At 41.5% G+C, this 21,674-nt stretch overlaps 1 protein-coding gene across 3 annotated transcripts in view; it reads right to left on the reverse strand.

Annotated features, from left to right (window-relative positions):
* Positions 1 to 21,674, reverse strand: part of PTER (phosphotriesterase related) — a 70,267-nt gene that overhangs the window by 35,234 nt on the left and 13,359 nt on the right. Inside the window, exon 1 of one of the 3 annotated variants that reach the window (XM_040451322.1) lies at positions 2,366 to 2,581. The exons of the other annotated variants lie outside the window; for them this stretch is intronic. The gene's annotated coding sequence lies outside the window, so the exon portion shown is untranslated. Of the gene's footprint in view, positions 1 to 2,365; positions 2,582 to 21,674 lie in introns of those variants that run through there. 3 annotated transcript variants of the gene reach the window in all.

Consider the following 21,674-nt stretch of genomic DNA (forward strand, 5'->3'; position numbering starts at 1 on the left):
AAAAAAAAAAAAAAAAAAAAAAAAAAAAAACTGGAGGAAAACACCTAGGTTCAATAATAAAAAAAAAACAAGAATAAAAACCTCTTCGCTCTAGAAGTTTTATTGTGTCTAGGGCCCATAGAAACATTTCAAAAGTCATTAAAAGCAAAAATCCTTTGTTATAATGAAAGCAACTATAATTTATTGAAGCTGAAATTTGCCATCCCCCAAAAGAGTAAATACCTCTCCACTTATCCTATTTACTTTCATTTATAACACATACTAAGGATTCACCAAGTTTCCATCACTGACAGCAAAAACCACAGTTCCGTATGTTCCCTAAACGAAGGGATTCTCTTGGAAAGAAGAAGGCACGACTGAAAGTGTGAAGACAAACACCTCCATGGCCAAGAGCGAAACCCCTGCCAGAAACAGTGGTCTACACAGACCGCCAGCCACACACATTTGGAGGATGGTGACAAATGGACTGGAAACCAGGTAAAAGAAAATGCCTTTGAGGCTCTCAAGCTGTTTCTTTAAAAGACATTCTGAAATCATTTCCCCCCACCCTCCACATACCTGCCCCTTTATCACTTTTATCTATAAATTTACCACTTTTCTTATCTATAAATTAGGAAATCAATGCACATTTCCTAGGCTATCCTAAGAATTCGATGAAATGAGATACGACAGGTTAAAAAAGACCTGTAGACATGGTTGGCACAGCACGTGGCCAACAAGCAGTGGCTTTGCGATGCTGTTTCTAGGAACTATTAGGTAGTCCCTAGGTTCTTTTTTTCCAAGTCTTTGGTTAGAGAGGAGATCATTTGGGGGAACAATGGGTAGAGGACAATTCGCAGTGGGTGTAGTACGTTCAAGAGACACGGTGAAAAGAGACCAGCGTGGGAGAAGAGGCAGCAGCGAGCTAAAGACAGCTTTATATCAAGCCATTGGAGCTGAGGGGTTTGATATATATTGGCCTATAATGTGTAAATAATTGATTTCGAGTGTTTGGCAGAGAACTATAGGATGTGTGGCTAGCATGGCCATTCGTTTTCGTTAGGTAGCACTCTTCTGCAAGCCAAACTTCTAACCTCTAAATAATTCACACGGTGACAGAAGCTAGCTGCCAGTCACTGCACAGGGCAATCATTTTCATCAATGATGTCTAGGACCCCACTGTTCAACGCCTTATTCCCTGTTACTGAATGCAAGAAATACATAGCTAGTTCTTTCTGTTGACAAAAATCACAGTTCCACTAATGATCAATTTCATTTTCCATAAGGGTTCATTTGTTCTTTCCTTTCTTCTGACGGACGGAGGCCAGAAACTTGGATAAACTGATAAAACACCATCACTGTCTTTGTGTGTCAACTATACTTCAGTTTTTTTTAAAAACATGGGGAGGGGGAGAAACCACTATCACTTTTACTAGAAAAGTACCACACAGCGTGGTTAATTGATACGGATTTGAAAGAGCAATGTTAGTAAGTTTCAAGCTCGCAACCTGTGAATCTGTGAAAAAAAAAATCACTTAAGAAATGTCATCTCTCGTGGGAAATTCCTCAGGCAGAACTAGTTGGTGCTTCCTATGATCACAATGTAACCCATGCTTAAAGGATAAGAAATGACTAAAGAACAAACCAGAGCTGCCACTGCTCTAGGCTGGAATGTGTCTTTTAGTGGGATAAAATACGTATGTGGCAGTCGTGATTCCCATGAGGCTAGAAAGCCCTCTCCTAGGAACATTCAGCCTGAAAGTCGTTCTCTTCTGAAGGTAGAGACAAGGGGCTACCACTGGCCTCCCGCCATAGAGAGAAGAGTTCACAGATTAAGGAAGAAGGTTCTGGGCAATGAGAACCGCCAGTGCCCAACTGTACAGACCACCAAAAAAAGCAGGCTTCAGGCATTTTGCAGGGCATCCATGGGAAGCTTCGGCATTGCACACACCTGCAACAAACTGTGGTGGGAAAAGAGACAGAGGAGCTGTAACATTTGCCAAAAGCTTTGTTGTGCTTCGGAAGTGAAATTTGAGCAGAGACACTGACGCGACTCCTCTGCAAATCCTGTCACAGCCGGGTCAAAGGAAATGAGCCTTCTCATTCCAACAGGTACAGAATCGGATAAGAACACAAGCTTTAAAGGAAAAAAAGAGAAAGAAAAAGACAAGAGCAGGGGATCCGTGCTGTAGTGCTGAACTGGAAATCAGAGACAGTGTGTAGGATGTGTCATTTTTGAAAACATATACACGAATTAACTTTTATAAAATTCAGAGCAGATTTGCCACATTGTTGGAGATTTGGTGGTGGGTGGGTAGTTTGAGGGCGATTTTAGTTTTGTTTTCCCCAAGATTTTGCTACACCTATTTCACCCTGATCGTTATACTTCATTTTGATTTTTCTGTGTCCTGGAGTTGAATGCTCATTTCAGTTACATTCCACATTTCAGAGGGTAGGGCTTCCTGAGAATTTCACATATGAATGAGCTTCCTGTAGATCTCAGAGACTCATGCCCTTTCGGGGCCCCTGTCTCTGCTGTCACTGGTCCTAGACCCGGCTGAAGGTTCCTGCCCTGCAAGTTTAGACGCATTGGTTAAATTGGCAAGTGACGTTTGCTGCACTGATTCTCAGCTCACTTCCCCAACAACTGTGCAACTTCCGATCTCTATAATAAATCTTTGTTCCCTGATCAAACCCCCCTGATTAAAAAAAAAAAGGGGAAAGCATTTCCGAGCTTTATGCAGGAAAAGATATGAACTGAATACAGGCAGCCCTGTGGAGAATGGACGAAGGGGAGCCAATGTGCCTGCAGAGACCCACAGGGCGTTGCTAGAACCTGGAAAAAAAAATCAGGTAGTGGCTGTCAGAGAGGACAGCAGTGGAGATGGTGGGAAAGCAGAAGCAGCAGGAGGTGCTGGAAATTTCTAACCGGACTTGCTGATGCTGTAAGAGTATCCTCCAAATAATGGGCTCCTCAGAAAAAAGTGCCGTCTGGTGCAAATATGCAGGTGCTTCTATTTTTTTATGGTTTGTATCGCACAGAGCCGCAGCACCCTATAAACATTGCACTTAGGGCTGACATTTGATTTGTCATCGAAATATGTATGTTTTAAACCACATAATATTTCTTAAAGCTCGTTTGAATACTTCATCAAGTGCAGTTTCAAGCCTGTGACCTGTCTTCTCGCAAACAATATCGGTCTGGTGGCTGAGTGGTGGTGACACAGGATTTCCTCCCCATGCACAGTACCTGTCTGCTTGCCCACATATATATATGACTGTGTGGCCCTATTGCATGGAGGCTTATAACTTTTCATATTAAGTATTGTCAAAACATCAATAACTCTACCTGCGTAAAGGGAAAGAAATCCAACCACTTCAGTACACAGAGGAAAAATGGGACCCAGCGAGTTCTTCAGACTGTGACATAAATAAAACAGAACCACTCACGGATACAAATGAACAGCCTTGAATTTTGCATTCAGAGGAGAACGGTGGGTTTCATTCCCAAGGTTTTTTTTTCTTTTCCTTTTTTGCCCTATTTAAGGAAGTTGGGGAGATGATCTGAGGATATCTCCAAATCCCAGATCCCACATATGAAGATGGTGATGGAGATATACCCAAGAGGTGACACTCCTGGAAAAAGCCACTCACAGATGGGTGTGCCTGGGAAAGATTCCCTCCCCTGGATCAGCACAGGCCTTCCTGGGCCTGAGCAAGAGTTCATCTAAAATGAGATGTCAGTTCAGGGGCACCTGGGTGGCTCAGCTGATTAAATGTCTGACTCTTAGATTCAGCTCAGGTCATGATCTCACTGACAGTGCAGAGCCTGCTTGGGATTCTCTCTCTCCCTCTCCCTCTGCCCCTCCCTCCCCTGCTGTCTTTCAAAAATAAATAAATGAAACATTAAAAAAATGATAGTTCAGTCCAGTAATTATTAAAGCCAGAAATCACTTTGGGCTGCTCAACTGACAGGATGCGGCCTGTGGCTTAATTGACTCTCTTTTTAAAATTTTTATTAAAGAACTTTTTTTAAACTTTATTTTTGAGAGAGAGCATGAGTGGGGAGGGGCAGAGAAAGAGGGAGACACAGAATCGGAAGCAGGCTCCAGGCTCTGAGCTGTCAGCACAGAGCCCGATGGGGGCTCGAACCCATGAACTGTGAGATAGATCATGACGTGAGCCAAAGTCTGACACTTAAGCAACTGAGCCGCCCAGATGCCCCTAAAATTATTATTTTTAACTGAATTATAGTTGACATACAATATTATATTAGTTTTAGGTGTACAATCTAGTGATTCAACAATTATATACATTATGAAATGCTTGCCATAAGTATAGTTACCATCTGTCACCACACAGTTATTACAATATCACTATGTCCCTTATGCTGTATTTTTCATCCCTGTGACTTATAACTGGAAGTTTGTACCTCTTAATCCCTTTCATCCATTTTACTCATCCCCCCCACCACCTTGCCTCTGGCAACCACCAATTTGTTCTCTGTACTATGAGTCTGTTTCTGGTTTTGTTGGTTTGTTTTTTAGATTCTGGATAGAAGTGAAATATGGTATTTGTCTTTGTCCAACTTATTTACTTAGCATAATGCCCTCTGGGTCCATCTATCTGCATATGGAAAGATCTCACTCTTTTTCATGGCCCAGTAATATTCCAATGGATACCACATCTTCTTTATCCATTCATCTATCAATGGACACTTAGGGCAGCTTCTCTAACTTGGCTGTTGTAAATAATGCTGTGGTAAACATAGGGGTGCATGTGTCTTTTTGAATTAGTGTTTTTGTTTTCTTCAGCAAACACCCAGAAGTGTAATAGCTGGATCATACGCTATATCTATTTTCCGTTGTCTGAGGAACCTCCAGAACTTTTTCACAGTAGCTGCGTCAACTTATATTCCCACCCACAGTGAACAGGGTTCCCTTGTCCCACATCCTCACCCATACTTGTCATTTCTTGCCATTTTCATACTAGCCATTGTGGCTGGTATAAGGGGATCTCATTATAGTTTCAGTTTGACTTTTCTTGATGATTAGTGACACTGGTCATCTCTTCATGTGTCTTTTGGTCACCTGTATGTCTTCTTTGGAAACATTTCTATTCAGGTCCTCTGCCCATTTTTTCCCAAAGTTTATTTATTTATTTTGAGAGAGAGATGGAGAAAGCATGAGCAGGAAAGGGGCACAGAGAGAGAGGGAGAGAGAGAGAAGCCCAAGCAGGCTCTGCACTGTCAGCACAGAGCCAGAGGAGGGGCTCGATCTCATGAACTGTGAGATCACGACCTGAGCTGAAATCAAGAGTCAGAGGCTTGACCACTGGAGCCACCCAGGCGCCCTTCTCTGCCCATTTTTTAATGGGCTCTTTACTCAAACAGGTGCCAGCTGGTCACATATACTATGACTTTGGCAAATTACTATTGGCTTCTTGACTTTATCTGTTTAGTCAACAAATTGAAAACATTTCCTCCTTGATAAAAAGAGGGGAGGTGGAAGGAGGAAAGGAGGACGGCGGAAAAGCCTTGTATTCAGGTCAAAATGCAACATTACTCACTACTTGTCATAGTAACATCAGAGCTGGGACAAGTGTGATATTGTCAGAATGCTATCTACAGAACTGACCTTTATGTTTTCCTTCATTTGGAAAAAAAATGAGATTTAGCTCATCTCAACCCCTCATTCTCAGAGAAAGTTTCTACACTCACTTCTGTGAGAATGATGTAAATTCCTTGATTTTGCTACGAGCATAATCCTAGGAGTAAAACACGTAACAAGTTACTGGATACAACGATGATAACTTCTTTTTCTTCATAAAGAACTCAACCCTGAAGTTAATTCTCAGCTTTTCCCAGAGCAAATTTCCTCTTCCATGGGCTCTTAGCACTAGGTTTTCTCGCAGAAACAACAATATTTTCAGCAAATTGCACAGCTGGTCCTTAACTGTATTTAGTCACTTAAAGAGTTTACAATTTGCATTACTTTTATTTATTTATTTAATTATTTTTTAAAAATCTTTATTTATTTTTGAGAGAGAGACAGCGTATGAGCAGGGGAGGAACAGAGAGAGAGGGAGACAGAGAATTGGAAGCAGGCTCCAGGCTCCGAGCTGTCAGCACAGAGCCCGACCCGGGGCTCGAACTCACGAACTGTGAGATCATGACCTGAGCCGAAGCCGGACGCTCGACTGAGCCACCCAGGCGCCCCCAATTTGCATTACTTTTAATTCCAGGAGAATCACATGTTAATGTTTTATTTTTTTATTTTTTTATGTTTATTTATTTTTGAGAGAGAGAGACACAGAGCACAAGCAGGGGAGGGGCAGGGAGAGAGGGAGTCATAGAATCCGAGGCAGGCTCCAGGCCCCAAGCTGTCAGCACAGAGCCCCACGCGGGGCTGAAACTCAAGAACCACCAGATCATGACCTGAGCTGAAGCTGTCTTCAGTGGCTTGATTTAGTTGGAAGAACAATAGGTTCAGAGTAAACAGGTCTTGGCTCTTTCACTAAATAGTTGTGTGATTTGGGGCAACTAACTGAACCACTCGGAGCCTGTTGTCCCATCTATGAAATAAATGGGTTGGACCAGATGACTTCGAGATGACATTCATGCTTCTGTAATATCCTTTAGCTTGAAATGGATATTAATGACCTTCCATAGATCATTCAGTGAAGAATCTTCATCTATCAATGAAGGTGTATTTTAAGAATGGTTTTTAAAATGTATATTTTATATACATGTGCATATATATATATATACACATCTCTATATATGTAATGAGAATGAATTTCATTCATTACCTTTCAATTTTATTCATTCCCTATCAGTAAGGCTGTACTTACTGATTTTTAAAATGTACAGTTTATAGGGGCGCCTGGGTGGCGCAGTGGGTTAAGCGTCCGACTTCAGCCAGGTCACGATCTCACGGTCCGTGAGTTCGAGCCCCGCGTCAGGCTCTGGGCTGATGGCTCAGAGCCTGGAGCCTGTTTCCGATTCTGTGTCTCCCTCTCTCTCTGCCCCTCCCCCGTTCATGCTCTGTCTCTCTCTGTCCCCAAAATAAATAAAAACGTTGAAAAAAAAATTTTTTTTAAATAAATAAAATAAAATGTACAGTTTATAAACATGTGTGCGTGTGTGTGTGCATGTGTGTATACACACATATATGTATATAATAACAGAATGGGTGAATTGCATTCACTACCTATCAATTTCATTCATTAACTATCAATGGAGGATGTACCTATTGAGTGTTTTTAATGTATAATTTATATATGTGTGAATACATACACACATGTACATGGAGAGAGAAAGAATCGGTTTTAGTTTGAGATCCTTCTAAGTTTTTAAAAAAATTTTTTTTTCAACGTTTATTTATTTTTGGGACAGAGAGAGACAGAGCATGAACGGGGGAGGGGCAGAGAGAGAGGGAGACACAGAATCGGAAACAGGCTCCAGGCTCTGAGCCATCAGCCCAGAGCCCGACGCGGGGCTCGAACTCACGGACCGCGAGATCGTGACCTGGCTGAAGTCGGACGCTTAACCGACTGCGCCACCCAGGCGCCCCTAGATCCTTCTAAGTTTAAAAGAACCCTAGGAGGGGTGGCTGGTTTGAAAGAATCCTAAACTTAGAGTTCTGGCTCCAATGTTTCCTATCTGTGTAACTGTGAAAAATTGAACAGCTTACCATGCGTTAGTTTCCTCCCTTGAAAACTGGAATACCTGCCTTATTGCAAGATTTGAAATGAAAAGCAAATAAGGTTAACACCTAAAAGCACTACCTAGTTTATAAGGCACACACAAATGCTCCAAATTCTTATTATATACATCAAACTGTGAATTATTTTCCAAACATTTGTTGAGTATCCTTAGGCAAATAAACCCAAACTTGTTCTTTCAAAAAACGAACAGTAAGGGTCTGAAGTTTACGAATCAGTCAGAGGCTGTAATCTGTTTATTAGTTCCTCCACTTGAGGCCTGTGATTCTTAAAAGCAGATTGACTGTTGCGATTGACATCACAGCTCATTAGGCTTTTGGAAATGACCCACCAAAGCGATTACAGCTATAGGAGGTCCTCATTATCCATGGGTAACTAGTACTGAAAATGCCTTTTTAAATGAATGCGCTTAATACAGTGTGTGAGCTGGTGTCCACAGATGGCTTCCAGTGAACCATGCCTTCTCGTATTCACATCTGTGTGCAGCTCCCTTCCACGTGGAACCTGAGCTTCCCTGTGACTCGCTTTAACCAATAGCATGTGGCAGGAGTGATTGCGATGTGTTTGGGACCCAAATCTTCGGAAGTAGTTTCTGCTTTTGTGCTTTGGGGAAACCTGCACTGCCATGTAAGTCTAGCTACCCCTAATGTGGAGAAGGAGAGGCCCTCAGACTACATGGGGAGTGAGAGAGGCAGGCACCCCAGAATCCAGGCTGTCCCTGAGAAGGCACCAGATGAATGAATGAGTCATCTTGAACCCTAACCCTAACCCAGCCACGATTCCACATGACTGTGAGCCCAGCTATGGCCAATCGAGAAGAATATAGCTGACCCACAGAATTATGAGAGATAATAAAATGGTCGTTGAAACCTGTGGTTTGGGGTTGTCACACAGCAGTAGGTAACCAGAAAATACAGAGACCAACACTGAATAATAAGTTATATTAAGACTTGATCGGGGCGCCTGGGTGGCTCAGTTGGTTAAGCGGCTGACTTCGGCTCAGGTCATGATCTCGCGGTCCGTGAGTTCGAGCCCCGCGTCGGGCTCTGTGCTGACCGCTCAGAGCCTGGAGCCTGTGTCACATTCTGTGTCTCCCTCTCTCTGACCCTCCCCCGTTCATGCTCTGTCTCTCTCTGCCTCAAAAATAAATAAATGTTAAAAAAAATTTTTTTAAATAAAAAAAAAGACTTGATCAATATTTCAAATGAGAAAATAAAATAAATATGATAAAAATAAGTCATAATTATAAACATGTCCTAATTATAGAACAAGGAAGTAATTGAATGTTAGGTTTGGGGGTGACAAAATGATGTGAAATGACATCATTACTTGACTTTTGCACCGAGTGACGAAAAAGGCTATCTTTGCGGAAGTATCTCTGAAGGCTTTATTTTTTACCAAGGCCCTCTATTTTTTTTTAAGTTTACTTATTTATTGTGAGAGAGAGAGAGAGAGAGACAGAGAGAGAGACAGAGAGAGAGACAGAGAGAGAAGGCTGGGAAGGGGCAGAGAGAGAGAAAGAGAGGGAGAGAGGGAATCCCAAGCAGGCTCTGAACTGCTAACACAGAGCCTGACTTGGGGCTCAAACCCACGAAATGTGAGATCATGACCTGAGCCTGAGTCAGACCCTTACCCATCTGAGCCACCCAGGCGCCCCTACCAAGGTTTTTTATTATGCAGTTGTGATGCAACTTCTTCCACATTGGGCTTTGTATGTAGTACAGTTCTCTTCCAATATCACTGTCATCGACCTCACCACAACTGCATCTTCTTTTTTTTAAGGCTTTCAGTTTCAGTTTGCAATCTACTTGCATCATATTTCTTGAAATTTATCAATATTTACAACAGTCAGCCAGAGATAAAAAAAAAAAAAGATGCTGGGGTGCTAGGCAGGCACAGAAATCCACACAGGGAAAATAGCAATGCTTGAACGGAACCTGGTTGTTGAATGGTCAGTTGGGTAGACCATCAGAATTGGCTTATCTGAGCAACCTGTTAACTGGGGGAAGGGGCACTTGTAAGTGAGTACATCGTATAAGGGGACTAACAGTATGCTCCAGCACGTGTCACATTGTACTGACTCGATCTGGGAGGGATTTGTCTCTGACGATGTGCTCTGTGTGTCTTTATGTATGTGTGTGTCCCTTGTCTTTACATAGTATATAGCATATGGATTGCATCTGTGAACCTGAACTGAACAGAATAGACAGAAAGTGATGAGCTTATGCCTTAGTTAAGAACAAGGTTGAAAGAGTCAAAAGTTTCATTCTAAAATGAATAAAGTAGCGGCACCTGGGTGACTCAGTCGGTTAAGTGTCCCACTCTTGATCTCAGCTCAGGTCTTGATCTCGAGGTCGTGAGATCAAGCCCCACATGGGCTCCACGCTGGGTGTGAAGCTTACTTAAAATAAATAAATAAATAAATAAATAAATAAATAAATAAATAAATAAATAAAGTAAATTTGCTATAGCTCTAAAATGCAAATAAGAATTAAAAAAAAATTTTTTTTTGGTTGAAGTTTGCAAGTGGAAAGGGCATGTCAAATGTAGAACCCGAAATCCCACTGGATTAGAATACCCTACGATAGTTACATCTTCTTTTATATACAAACAAATGTGACAATCTAGTTTAAAATAGGCATTTTTAGGGACAAATGAAGAAAGCAGTGGCTACATACATAAAATTCTCATGCCTACAAACTACAACTAAATAAAGCATGATGTATTTTTCAAAAATAATTTCCAGAGGATTCAGCATAATGGAAAACTGCCCAAATTTCAAATAGCTGTCCAAATGTCCAAATCTCAACTAACTAGGATATTTATTTGGAATTACTGCTGCTAGATAAGCCCCTAAACGTGACGAGGGGAAGAGGGATGCTTGCTTGATTTTAGTTTTGGGTGAATGGTGCTAAATGACAAAAACATTTAAAATGGATGCCCCATTTAAGGAACTTAACTTGCCACACTGGAAACATTAAATAACCATTTGAAATTTTTCATGAATAGAAATCTAGCTTCACACTTCAGGAAAAAAAGCTTTCCCCTTTAAATGGCAAGCTAGTCCTAAAAGTGTACAGAAATCACATTATGGGGTTAGGACAGAGAGCACCACTTGGGAGGCAGTTAAAACAAATCTGACCCACAGGTTCACTGTGTGGTTTGTGAAAGATAAGACAGATCACAGTGAGTGGTGATACGGTGGCCCTCCCACACGCACAGCCTTGGCCACAGTGCAAATTTGCCCAACTTTTCTGAAAAGCAGTTTAGCAATATGTATCTAGAGTCTCAAAATGTTACTCTGCTGCTGGGGAATCTGTCTTCAGGAAATATTTAGAGACACGTAAAAAATATTTACGCACAAAGATTTCATTATGGCATTATTTAGAATAGCGACCAAAATATCTCACAGTATGGGAATGTTTACACGTATGATAGAACATTATGCAAACGTTCAAGTTATACTTTCAAAGACTATTTAATGACACAGGAAAATGCTCTTATTATAACTTGTGAAAAAGCAAAATACAAAACTGTATTTTAAGTGCTATAAATTTATGGAGAGTATATGTATCTACATACATGTAGAGCTTAATTAGAAACACAAAAATGTTATGTGTATGTTTGGGTGGCATTTTGTTCTTCATTACAGTTTAATGTATTTCCCAGGTTAATGTATTTCCAAGTTTCTGTTTTTTATTTTTTATACTTATTTCATTTATAACCAGGAAAAGGGAGTAAAATGGGAAAAGACCAACGATACCAGTATAAACCTACCCGATGCTTATATCAGTGCCGCATGTAAAATAACCGAATATGTGTTTTGAATTCCCCAACGAAAACACACAGACAGGCAAAGATTCGTGAGCTCAAGAGCTATTTCAAATTCTTCTTTATTATCACGGAGTCGCTAATTGCCAGCCATGCCTGAGACTTGGTATGTTTGTGTGCAAATATTTCTGATCAAATTACATGTCTCTGCAGTGAGTATGGTTCACTGTGATTAAATTCAAGCTGTTTTCCCAAGTCCTTAATGGACTGATCTTGGCTCTAGTGGAAATCCTGGAGCCCAGTAAGAATTTTAGGAAGGGCTTAGCACTCTAAGTAATTATCACAGTCACACAAGAACCAAGATCCCACTATCAAACACCGTCCTGTGAGAGGGCAGGAGTGCAGATGGCTGGGTGGGGGGTGGTGGTGGTCAGGGGGTTGGTGACTGGGTGGCTCAGCCAAAGTGTCCAACTTCGGCTCAGGTCATGATCTCGCAGTTTGTGAGTTTGAGCCCCGCGTCGGGCTCTGTGCTGACAGCTCAGAGCCTGGAGCCTGCTTCTGATTCTGTGTCTCCCTCTCTCTGACCCTCCCCCATTCACGTGTGCGCTCTGGCTCGGGCCCGCCCACGGTCTCTCTCTGTCTCTCTCTCTCTCTCAAAAATAAATAAACATTAAAAAAAAATTTAATAAAAAAAAGGAGTTCAGATGGGGGATTGTCAAGGAGACATTTTATAGGAGAATGTCAGAATTATGAAATGTGGGTCATCATTTAGAAGGAAAAAAGAGGGCCCAAATGAAATCAAGTTTAAGTAAAGATAAACCATGTGAAGACAAAACCATAAAAAGAATCTTTTCAAAAGAGGGTTAACCACCTTTGGCAGAAAGACAAGAAAAGATGAAGTAGCAGTTATTCTAGTTTCAATAAATATTTACTGGCCAGCATTAAGTGTAAGGCCCTGTGCTGGGTAGGCAGGGCCTGTGAGAGTTACAAAGATCCATGAGAGAGAATGCCCCCCAGCCCCTGGAGGCTGAGAACCAACAATGACGCCTTCCGTTCCTGTATGAAGCTGTCATTTACTGAGCTTCCATTATGCATACGGTGCCACACAAAGGACTTTATATCTCTTATCTCAAGTTCTTACTGAGACGTTCGTTGCCTGGTTGATATTATAAGAGGAAACAGGCCAAGAAAATGGAAGAAACTTAAGAGTCTCGAAAGTTGCCATCTGATCCAGAGTCTGCTCAGAGAACGCACATGTCGATCATGAGCAGCACTTTCTAGAGAGTTCCGTTAGAACTAACCAGATGCGGTTAGCCTACAGTTACAACGATAGCAACCTTATTGGATGATTACTACCTGCCAAGCACATTTAGTCCTCAGACAGAATTTAGAGACGTGCATTGTCTGAATTCTCTCCGACACTCCATTGAATCAGCCGCCTAGGTTAAAAAAAAATAACCCAGTGTCACCCCAGACTCCCACCTCACCCACAGGGAGTTTCTAAATGCCACAAACACCACCATTTTAATCTCTCCTTCACTCCGTCCCTCTGTACCGTCACAGCCACGGCCACAGTGCAGCCACCATCCCCCTCTCTCAGGTGGATTACTGCTAGGAGCTTCTAACCTGGTTTCCCTGCCATTGTGGTCCGCTTTCAGCGAGCCTACAGAGTGCTCTTCCTAAAACACAGACTCAGATAGGTCTCCCCCGGGTGTCATCCTGCTAACCTTAAGAGACAAATCTACACCTGGAGCCTGGTGGCGCCCCCTGAACCCACTCTGCTCCAGCCACGTTCAACTGCCTGCCCTTCTCTGGGCTCAGGCTGTTCACGCTTCTCTTAACGTCCTTGAATGCATCCCTGCCTCTTTCTTACTGAGCTTACACAAACCCAACCCCCTCCACCCTTTTTCTCTACTAGCTCACTTCTGCTGGGCATCAAGAACAGGGCTTTTGGCATCATCAGAAGCTCTTCCTGATGTTCCGCCTTGTGGCTCAGGCAGTCCGGGAAACATGCCGATTCTAAGTTCTCTCCTAGCCCTTGGACCTTTACCTTGAAACTCACTTCTTAAGTTAATGGTTAATGTCTCTCCCTCCAGACTCTGACCTCCTTGAGGGCAGAGTCCGTGTCTCGGTCAGTCGCGAGTCCTCAGCCACCCGCAGTGCCTGGCACAGAGTCAGTACTTGATTAACATGCATACGTTTGCTTGTTTTGAGCCAGCCTTCTTCCACGAAGGACTGGAGGTAACTTGCACAAAAGACACATAAAGCAAAGAAAAAAATATTAAAGTAGGAGCGTGGAAATTACACACCGAAGTAGAAGAAGGACCAAGAAGGAAGAGCAGGTTAACAGTTGTTGGCAAAGGGCTAAAAAAGCTGTCCTGGAATATTTATGTAACACATTTATGACAACAGATAATTCTGAGATCATAGCACACCCCTTTTCCAGCAGTTCATATTATTTCCATAAATCAAAACAGCTAAAAGTATTATTAAAAAGCATGGAAAATGGATTCCCAAAAGTTTGGGGGCTTGGGATTTTGAAGCCATGTTTGTTTTTACAACTTACTGCCCCCCCCCTTTTTTTTTTTTGCATTGCAAGCTCTCAGAAGATAGTGAACATGCCATTTAAGCTTATTCTTTTGCACCCAGCATGGTACTATGTAAGTTTTTTTTATAACTTTCCCTTAGTAATAAGGGCAAAATTTTTTTTAATTTTTAATTTTGTAAGATTTTTTAAAACTTTAATGTTTGTATTTATTTTTGAGACAGAGAGAGACAGAGCATGAGCAGGGGAGGGGCAGAGAGAGAGGCACACACAGAATCCAAGGCTCTGAGCTGTCAGCACAGAGCCTGACGCGGGGCTTGAACTCACAGACTGTGAGATCATGACCTGAGCTGAAGTCGGATGCTTAACTGACTGAGCCACCCAGGCGCCCTTTTAACTTTTTTTAAACATATATTTACTTTTGAGAGACAGAGCGTGAGCAGGGGAGGGGTAGTGAGAGAGGGAGACACAGAATCTGAAGCAGGTTCCAGGCTCTGAGCTGTCAGCAGAGAGCCCAGTGCAGGGCTCAAACCCACAAACCGTGAGATTGTGACCTGAGCTGAAACTGGTTGCTTAACCAACTGAGCCACCCAGGTGCCCCAGATTTTTTTTTAAATTTTTAAGTAATCTGTGCATGCAATATGGGGCTCAAATTTACAACCCTGAGATCGAGTCATACACTTCCCTGACTGAGCCAGCCAAGCACCCCAGGGCAAGATTCTTGAGCACAGAAATAACCAACAGCAAGTGACTTCATCTTCAAGCACATTTTCTATCTAAATTAGTGCAGGTGGTTCATGACAGTAGCTCATCCTTTACAAGGAGTGAAACTGGATAACGACTCATAAGGCTAATTTTTAAAATGTATAGACCATCCACATTAATTTCTTTTTAAGGTAGTTTAATTTTAAAGCACTCTTCCTCGAATTACAGAGAGCCCTTCAGTTGCATGAACCAATGTGTATCTAAAAGCTATTTCCCACAAAATCATCTCAGGTCCCTCATTCTGAAGACCATACAGTAGATTTTCTTAGAAAAGTCTCGACTTCTGCTACCCTGCTTAGCTAATGCCAAGTTACGAAGAATCAGTGCCATGAACGGGCTTTCACATTGTCAGGCTTCTCCTGTTTGGTGTTAAAAAGGATAGTCATGCAGAAAAAAAGGTCTGAGAGCCACTGCAAGGAGAGCGAGAAGCTCTCCCAGCCTGGTTCTTGCCCATCTTGTCTTGTTCTAGTGGCTTCCAAAACATGGTCCGCTGTATGAGAAATGCCATGCCATGCCTGATGCAAAGGAGAGTCATCTCTAGAACTAGGTTCTGTTCTGATAATCTCTCTAGCTCCATCCCCACACATGGAGAAGTAGGTACCAGCCCTGGGCTACAAGAGCCACTGGCAAGAAGTAAATGCTCAGTGGGTGTCTGTTCAACCAATGAACACTTTTCGTTCTCTTCACCTTCAATTTCACAATGATGGGAGGCAAGGTTAGCCAAAAGCAATTGGATATTTTCATGAACATCACAGCCTCTTCGCAGGCTTGGGACCAGCTAGTGTCCCAAATAGTAAGTGTCCTTGAAATAGTAAGAGAAGTTGCTTTGGTTTACAGAGTTGAGGGATAGCTTGGACTTTAAATTCACAGAAGACAGGAAGGTAACATAAAGACGTTTGCTTTCGGGCATCTGGAAATTTCACCTGGGTACATTTCAATTCAATGTGACAAATGTTTGCTAAGGATCTAGTGCATCCAAAGGAGGATACTACGAGAGACAAAGATGAAAAAGGAATAATCTTACTGTAAGAGGCTAAAGAGCCCCCAGCATGGTACCTGGCACATGGTGAGCATTCAATGGGGGATTGATATTTTTTATATATTAGTGGGACACCTGCAATGTTCAAGTGAATGCAGTAACGTTGGAAACGAGGTCCCAAGCAGATGTTCTGGGAAGATGTGTCTGGCTAAGATTCATCAGTGCTGGAGGGTTTGGGAGGGCTCTCTGGAGGAGCGGGGCATTTAGGCAAGGCTGCACAAAGAGTTTTTACAAGGAGGCATCCTGGGGGCATGAGCAACGAAAGGCATGTTTTGGGATTTGTAAGCAGCCCGCTGAGGCTCATACACATGATGCATGGCAGGTCCACAGTGAAGACACTGACACAGGCACTGGATCCAGAGGAAGTGACCTGTGTTAGGATGGTAATTAAATGGGCAGCGTGCATATAGACTGAATGCTGGAGACAGGGGATGAGTTAGGAAACTAAAGCAATTTTCATTGTTCCCGGGGGATTTTAAGAGCAGGGGAACTACATGTCAGGGCAGAAGAAGCCCGGAAGAGCACTCTCTTTTTCACCCTTCTCTAACTTACAAAATATCATGCTGGGAGTAGTGTAAAGTACTCCTTTTAATCATACTTTAAACCAAGAAGTAAAAAAAGTAAAAAAAAAAAATTTATAAAGCCTTAAAAGTGGGCCAGAAACATCATGACTTGAATACTTACTGACCTCTCAAATGTGTTAGTTATTGATGGGAAAACATTAAATCAAAATATTTACAGTTAAAAAGTTCACAGTCATTGAAGTCTGCATTCTCAAAGCCACACGATGGCCACTATTAATATGACGTCGTAGGAAGTTCTTCATAAAACTGCATTGAAGCCCCCACTTTCTATATTGTTGGTTTCATTACCTTCAAGAGATTATGGAATTTCACAAGTATTATCTACAATAATAATGCTGTGTGTTTCTTTGAAGAGCTTAAGGCACTGTACACACTTTAATTAAATCTCCTAATGTCCTTGCAAAGTTGGCAAGGGATCAGCAGAAGGTGAGTCATCGGAAAGTATCCAGCTAGAAGACTGGACCATAGGACATACTTTTAGATGAAACCCACTTTTGATTATTATTCCCATTTCACCAATGAGGAAAAGGGGTTATTATTCAGAGGAGGAGGATGAGCTATCTTCTATTTTCACTGAAGGCAAAATACAATGCCATAGGCTCTGTAAGCATTTCCTGGGAGACCTTTAAAAATTGTGACAAACACCATGACCCCTGAGATTTCTCCTTTGAGAGCTGACCGACATTTATGAATAAACACCTAAAATGTGCACCAAGAGAATATACATTATCCGTCTTTTGCAAAATCAAAAAGAAAACAAAAAAAACCACAGGACAAGAATCCCAATTTATCATGATGTACAGTCTTTTAACCTTGATTGACTGGTTGGCCAGAAGTTCGGCTAGTTCTTTCCACAGACTCTTATCCCCAAGCTTCCCCCCGACAACACCAGAGAGAAGAGCGGGCACCGGTCTTTGGAGATCAGGGAATAGAACTGGTTAGGTTGAAGACAGTACGAATCGCAGGGCTAGAAAAAATGTTGAAGAGTAGAAAACTGGACAAGTCTTGACTCACGGTTCTACCCTTCGGATAGTGGTACAGATTCCAAAGTCAGATGGTGAAAAACAAACATGCATGCAGTAATCTTAGAGGCTCCTGTTTATAAAACAACTCCACTTCTAATCAAGGAAATGAAAGGGCCCAAACCACTTTACCAGACCACGACGCCACTGTGTCAATCTAACCACCTCCTGATGTCCCAGAACATGCAGTCATGTTGCCCAGGAAAACATCCGAGTGTGGAAAAAAAATCGTGAAAAAAGATAAATGTTATTGTTTTAGGCAATAATTTCTTTTCACCGAAGTGTTAAAAACAAACAAAGATATGAATAATGAAATCCTATGGCATTATTTGGTTGAATGATGGTTATATTGATCCAGACTATGCTTAAAATTGTTTGGTTTATCATAAAAATGAAAATGTAAATTCAAAAATTTTGATGACAACTTGTGGAGCCTCAAGTTTGAGGAAAATTGTCTCAAAAAGACAGTCTTTATTAATGGAACTAGGGAAGAAGGCAAGATGACAAATTTTGCCTAGTTCTAAAACAGTGTGGGTTGGGGCGCCTGGGTGGCGCAGTCGGTCAAGCATCTGACTTCAGCCAGGTCACGATCTCATGGTCTGTGAGTTCGAGCCCCGCGTCAGGCTCTGGGCTGATGGCTCAGAGCCTGGAGCCTGTTTCCAATTCTGTGTCTCCCTCTCTCTCTGCCCCTCCCCTGTTCATGCTCTGTCTCTCTCTGTCTCAAAAATAAACGATGAAAAAAAAATTTAAAAAAAAAATAAATAAATAAATAAATAAAACAGTGTGGCACCTGACACAGAAACCTCTTTTTTGGGAAAGACTAGTATTTGATGCACTAAAAATAACAAACAGCTTATCTCTACTCCCGAAAGCCGATTTACTACAATGGGATCAAGGGCAAATCTAATAGCTTTATGGGTCATACAGCAATAATTTCTCTTTTCCAATCTTTGAGATGGCAGGGGAAAAAATGCTCTAATGGAATTCTCTAGATAAAAAAGATTCACTAAATTAGGAAAATTTTCTATAGGCAAACAACAAATTTTTAAATAACCAATCCTTAGTCACATATATGTATTGAAATATAAAGGGAATGTAATTGCTTATGTATTTTCCCCCATAAAAGTAAGGTACCCTAAAAGATTTAGGAAGGTTTGTCTAGCCAATAATATATTTTATTTTATTTTACTTTATTTTTTAATGTTTATTTAATTTTGAGAGAGAGAGAGAGAGAGAGAGTGTGGGAGTGGGAGAGGGGCAGAAAGAGAAGGAGACAGACAATCTGAAGCAGGCCCTAGGCTCTAAGCTGTCAGCACAGAGCCTGATGTGGGGCTTGAACCCACAAACTGTGAGTTCATGACCTGAGCCGAGGTCAGACACTCAAGTGACTGAGCCACCCAGGCGCCCCAGCGCTATATTTTAATTTGGAACCTTACTCATCACTATTACCTGCTTCCTAAGAATTCCCACAAAGCATTTATATATTTATATACTTATACATTTCATTTCACTGTAGTTCTGACATATTTTACCAATATTGCCAGTGTACCAAAGGACTATAATTTTAATCTTCTCCTTGGATAGACTTACATCTGTAGCTTTACTAATTATAATAAATTCCCTAAATAAAAAAGGCAGTTTTAAATCAAATTATAGATCTGCTAAAACACATTGAATTATGAAATGCATCTAAAGAAGGTATGGTTTTGAATTTAGGTTAATAGTTTTAAAATAAGTAAAATCAATATTTTATTAAATATTATTTTAAAATGATAATATTTAAAAATAATTAACATATGTAAATTTCAGTGACTGTTAAATGCTATTTGATCTCAGAATTTTTGAGCAGAAAGGGACCATGCAGATCATTTAATTCAATGACTTCATTTTTAGGTGCAAACACTGACTGCTCGATCTCCTGAAGGCCAGACAGCCCCAGATAGAACCCAGTTCCCCAATTTGACAGGCAAGTGTTTCTTTCCTTTAACCATGGAGATATTTGCTACAAACATCACATTAAGTTATCCTGGTATCCATTAACGTGGGAGTACTATTCAGAGGTGACATCACTCAATGGCCCAAGGAAGAAGCTACAATTATCTGGGACCAGAAAATCCTATCCCAACCCCACTGCTGACTGGATGCCATCAAGCAGGCCATTTAATTGCACTGCACTTTCCTCTTCCTAATTATAAAAATAAGGACTCGAGTAATTTAGACTTCCCTGCTTAAATTGGCTGTTGCAATAAGTAGTAATAAAAATAACTCTAAAGCATACAGCATATTTAACTGCAAAAGAAATGCTTAATAACAAAAACTCATCTTCACTATATTTAAACCAAGGAGTAATAACCACTTTTAGTCATAATTAGGAGGGAGTATATATTAGCTGTTGTGCGTCCTTATAACATCTGAACACGCTAATGCAGGTGTATATCTAACAAGTGCAGTAGCTCTTGCTTTTTATAATCTATCTTTATGTTGACCTAAGCCAGATAGTGATTATCAGTGGAGAATAAACGAGAAATGTTTGGCTTCTGAAATGCACCAGTCTTCCCTAACAGAGGGAAGTGTTAACAGACTACCTAGTGTTTCTAACAGAATCAGAAAATTTTACTACCGAATCACCCTGTACCTGATAGATGGCATGGCATAAACCCCACCGAATACTATTCCCTAGTAGTCAAATATAAGTTTCCTGACATGTAAAATCATCCATCTTGAGCTGACCTTTAAAAGACAAACAAAAATTTAGCAACTGGATTCTCCTGGACTCTGAGAGGGATAGAAAGAATTAAGAAGTAGGTTTTAAAAGCATTGCATAATACAGTGTTTTTTCTAGAAGAAAATGTATATACTTTGCATAGAGAATAACCTGAAAGAAATTACCCAGAGAGGCTAAGTCCTGATACTGGTTTCGGGTAATGGGAGCCAGCACAGACAGAAGAAGTCTGGGGAGGCCACTTTGTTGTGAGTTTCCATACCCACTAAGTACCAAAGGGCCGAATTGGGAAGCGTTTCTCACCATCATCAGCTCATGCCTGGCGTGCGTCCTTTACCCACAGTTTCCTTTTCTGGATTGGAGGTCTCCGTCTTAAATTTAAACAAGCATGGCTTTCGGTGTTTAATTACAATTTAATGGAAATACTACTCGCATTCAAATTAGCTTTTAGTTTTCACATCACGAGTGTGCATCCGAGTTATTGTGTCATTATAATCTCATGTTATAATGGCTTCATAATGCAAGTCCCTGCAGGGTTGAATTAGTAGTTTCCTATGGTAATCGCCCATCGCTATAATATCATAATCACATAAGCACGGTCCCCACGTGCCTTCCACTGCAATCATTTTGACATGGTAAGAGCATTTTAATAGTATTAGCATAGATTCTCCGGAGAAATCATCTCATTGTCACTGCATTACCATATAAGATTAATTGTGGTAGGAAAGCTCAAAAAAAAAAAAAAAAAAAAAAGGCAATGCTCAGCAATAAAGTGCGTGCATTTTGCACTGAGGTTTGCAACACAACCCTGAATTGAACAGACGCCCTTGCACACCATGGACGGGTTTTGTTTGGGTTTTCTTTGTGTTTGTTTGTTCAGGACTCAAACAGTGGTAATCAGTTGGGTTAGTCCCTCTCTGTGATACAGAAAGAAACAGCCCTAGACCCTGTCTTCAAGGAGTTTACTGTTTAATCAGGTTCGCAACAAGTTCTACAGAGCATAGAGCTCAATGCAATTCATAGGCTCCAAATAAACAAAGTACTCTGGTAACCGGCATTTAAGTAGACGGTGAGAACAAACCACACAAGGTGTTCCTCAAGGGAAACGGTTGATAATTATAAAGGGTTAAACAGACTGAACATGAGGGCTGCGTGACAGAAATGGAATGCACGTTATCAGGGCTCCTAAGAGTCAGGCTGGCGTCTTCATTCCGCATTCACTAAGCCTGCGCAGAAGGCAGGCCACTGAAGGCACCAGTAGTGGCCACGGCCAGAGCCACGGCTTCCTGGCCAGAGGAAGCGGGAACAGGTTTTGGACAGGAAGCGTCTCCTCTGCACACATCTCCCCCGCTGGGTGGACAGAATGGAAGCCGGACCTTGTTCTTTACTGCTAGGAGAATAAGCAGAGACGGTCTCCGAAGCATCAGACCAAGGGCCAGCAAAAGGAAACTCCTACTCGGAAAAGCACTGCCCAGCCCCTACTACTCTCCTTGGGTTGAAGCCACAGGGCTAAATGACTAGG

This window comes from Herpailurus yagouaroundi, unplaced genomic scaffold, assembly GCF_014898765.1.
Source record: "Herpailurus yagouaroundi ecotype Mexico unplaced genomic scaffold, PumYag 203, whole genome shotgun sequence".
Lineage (NCBI taxonomy): Eukaryota > Metazoa > Chordata > Mammalia > Carnivora > Felidae > Herpailurus > Herpailurus yagouaroundi.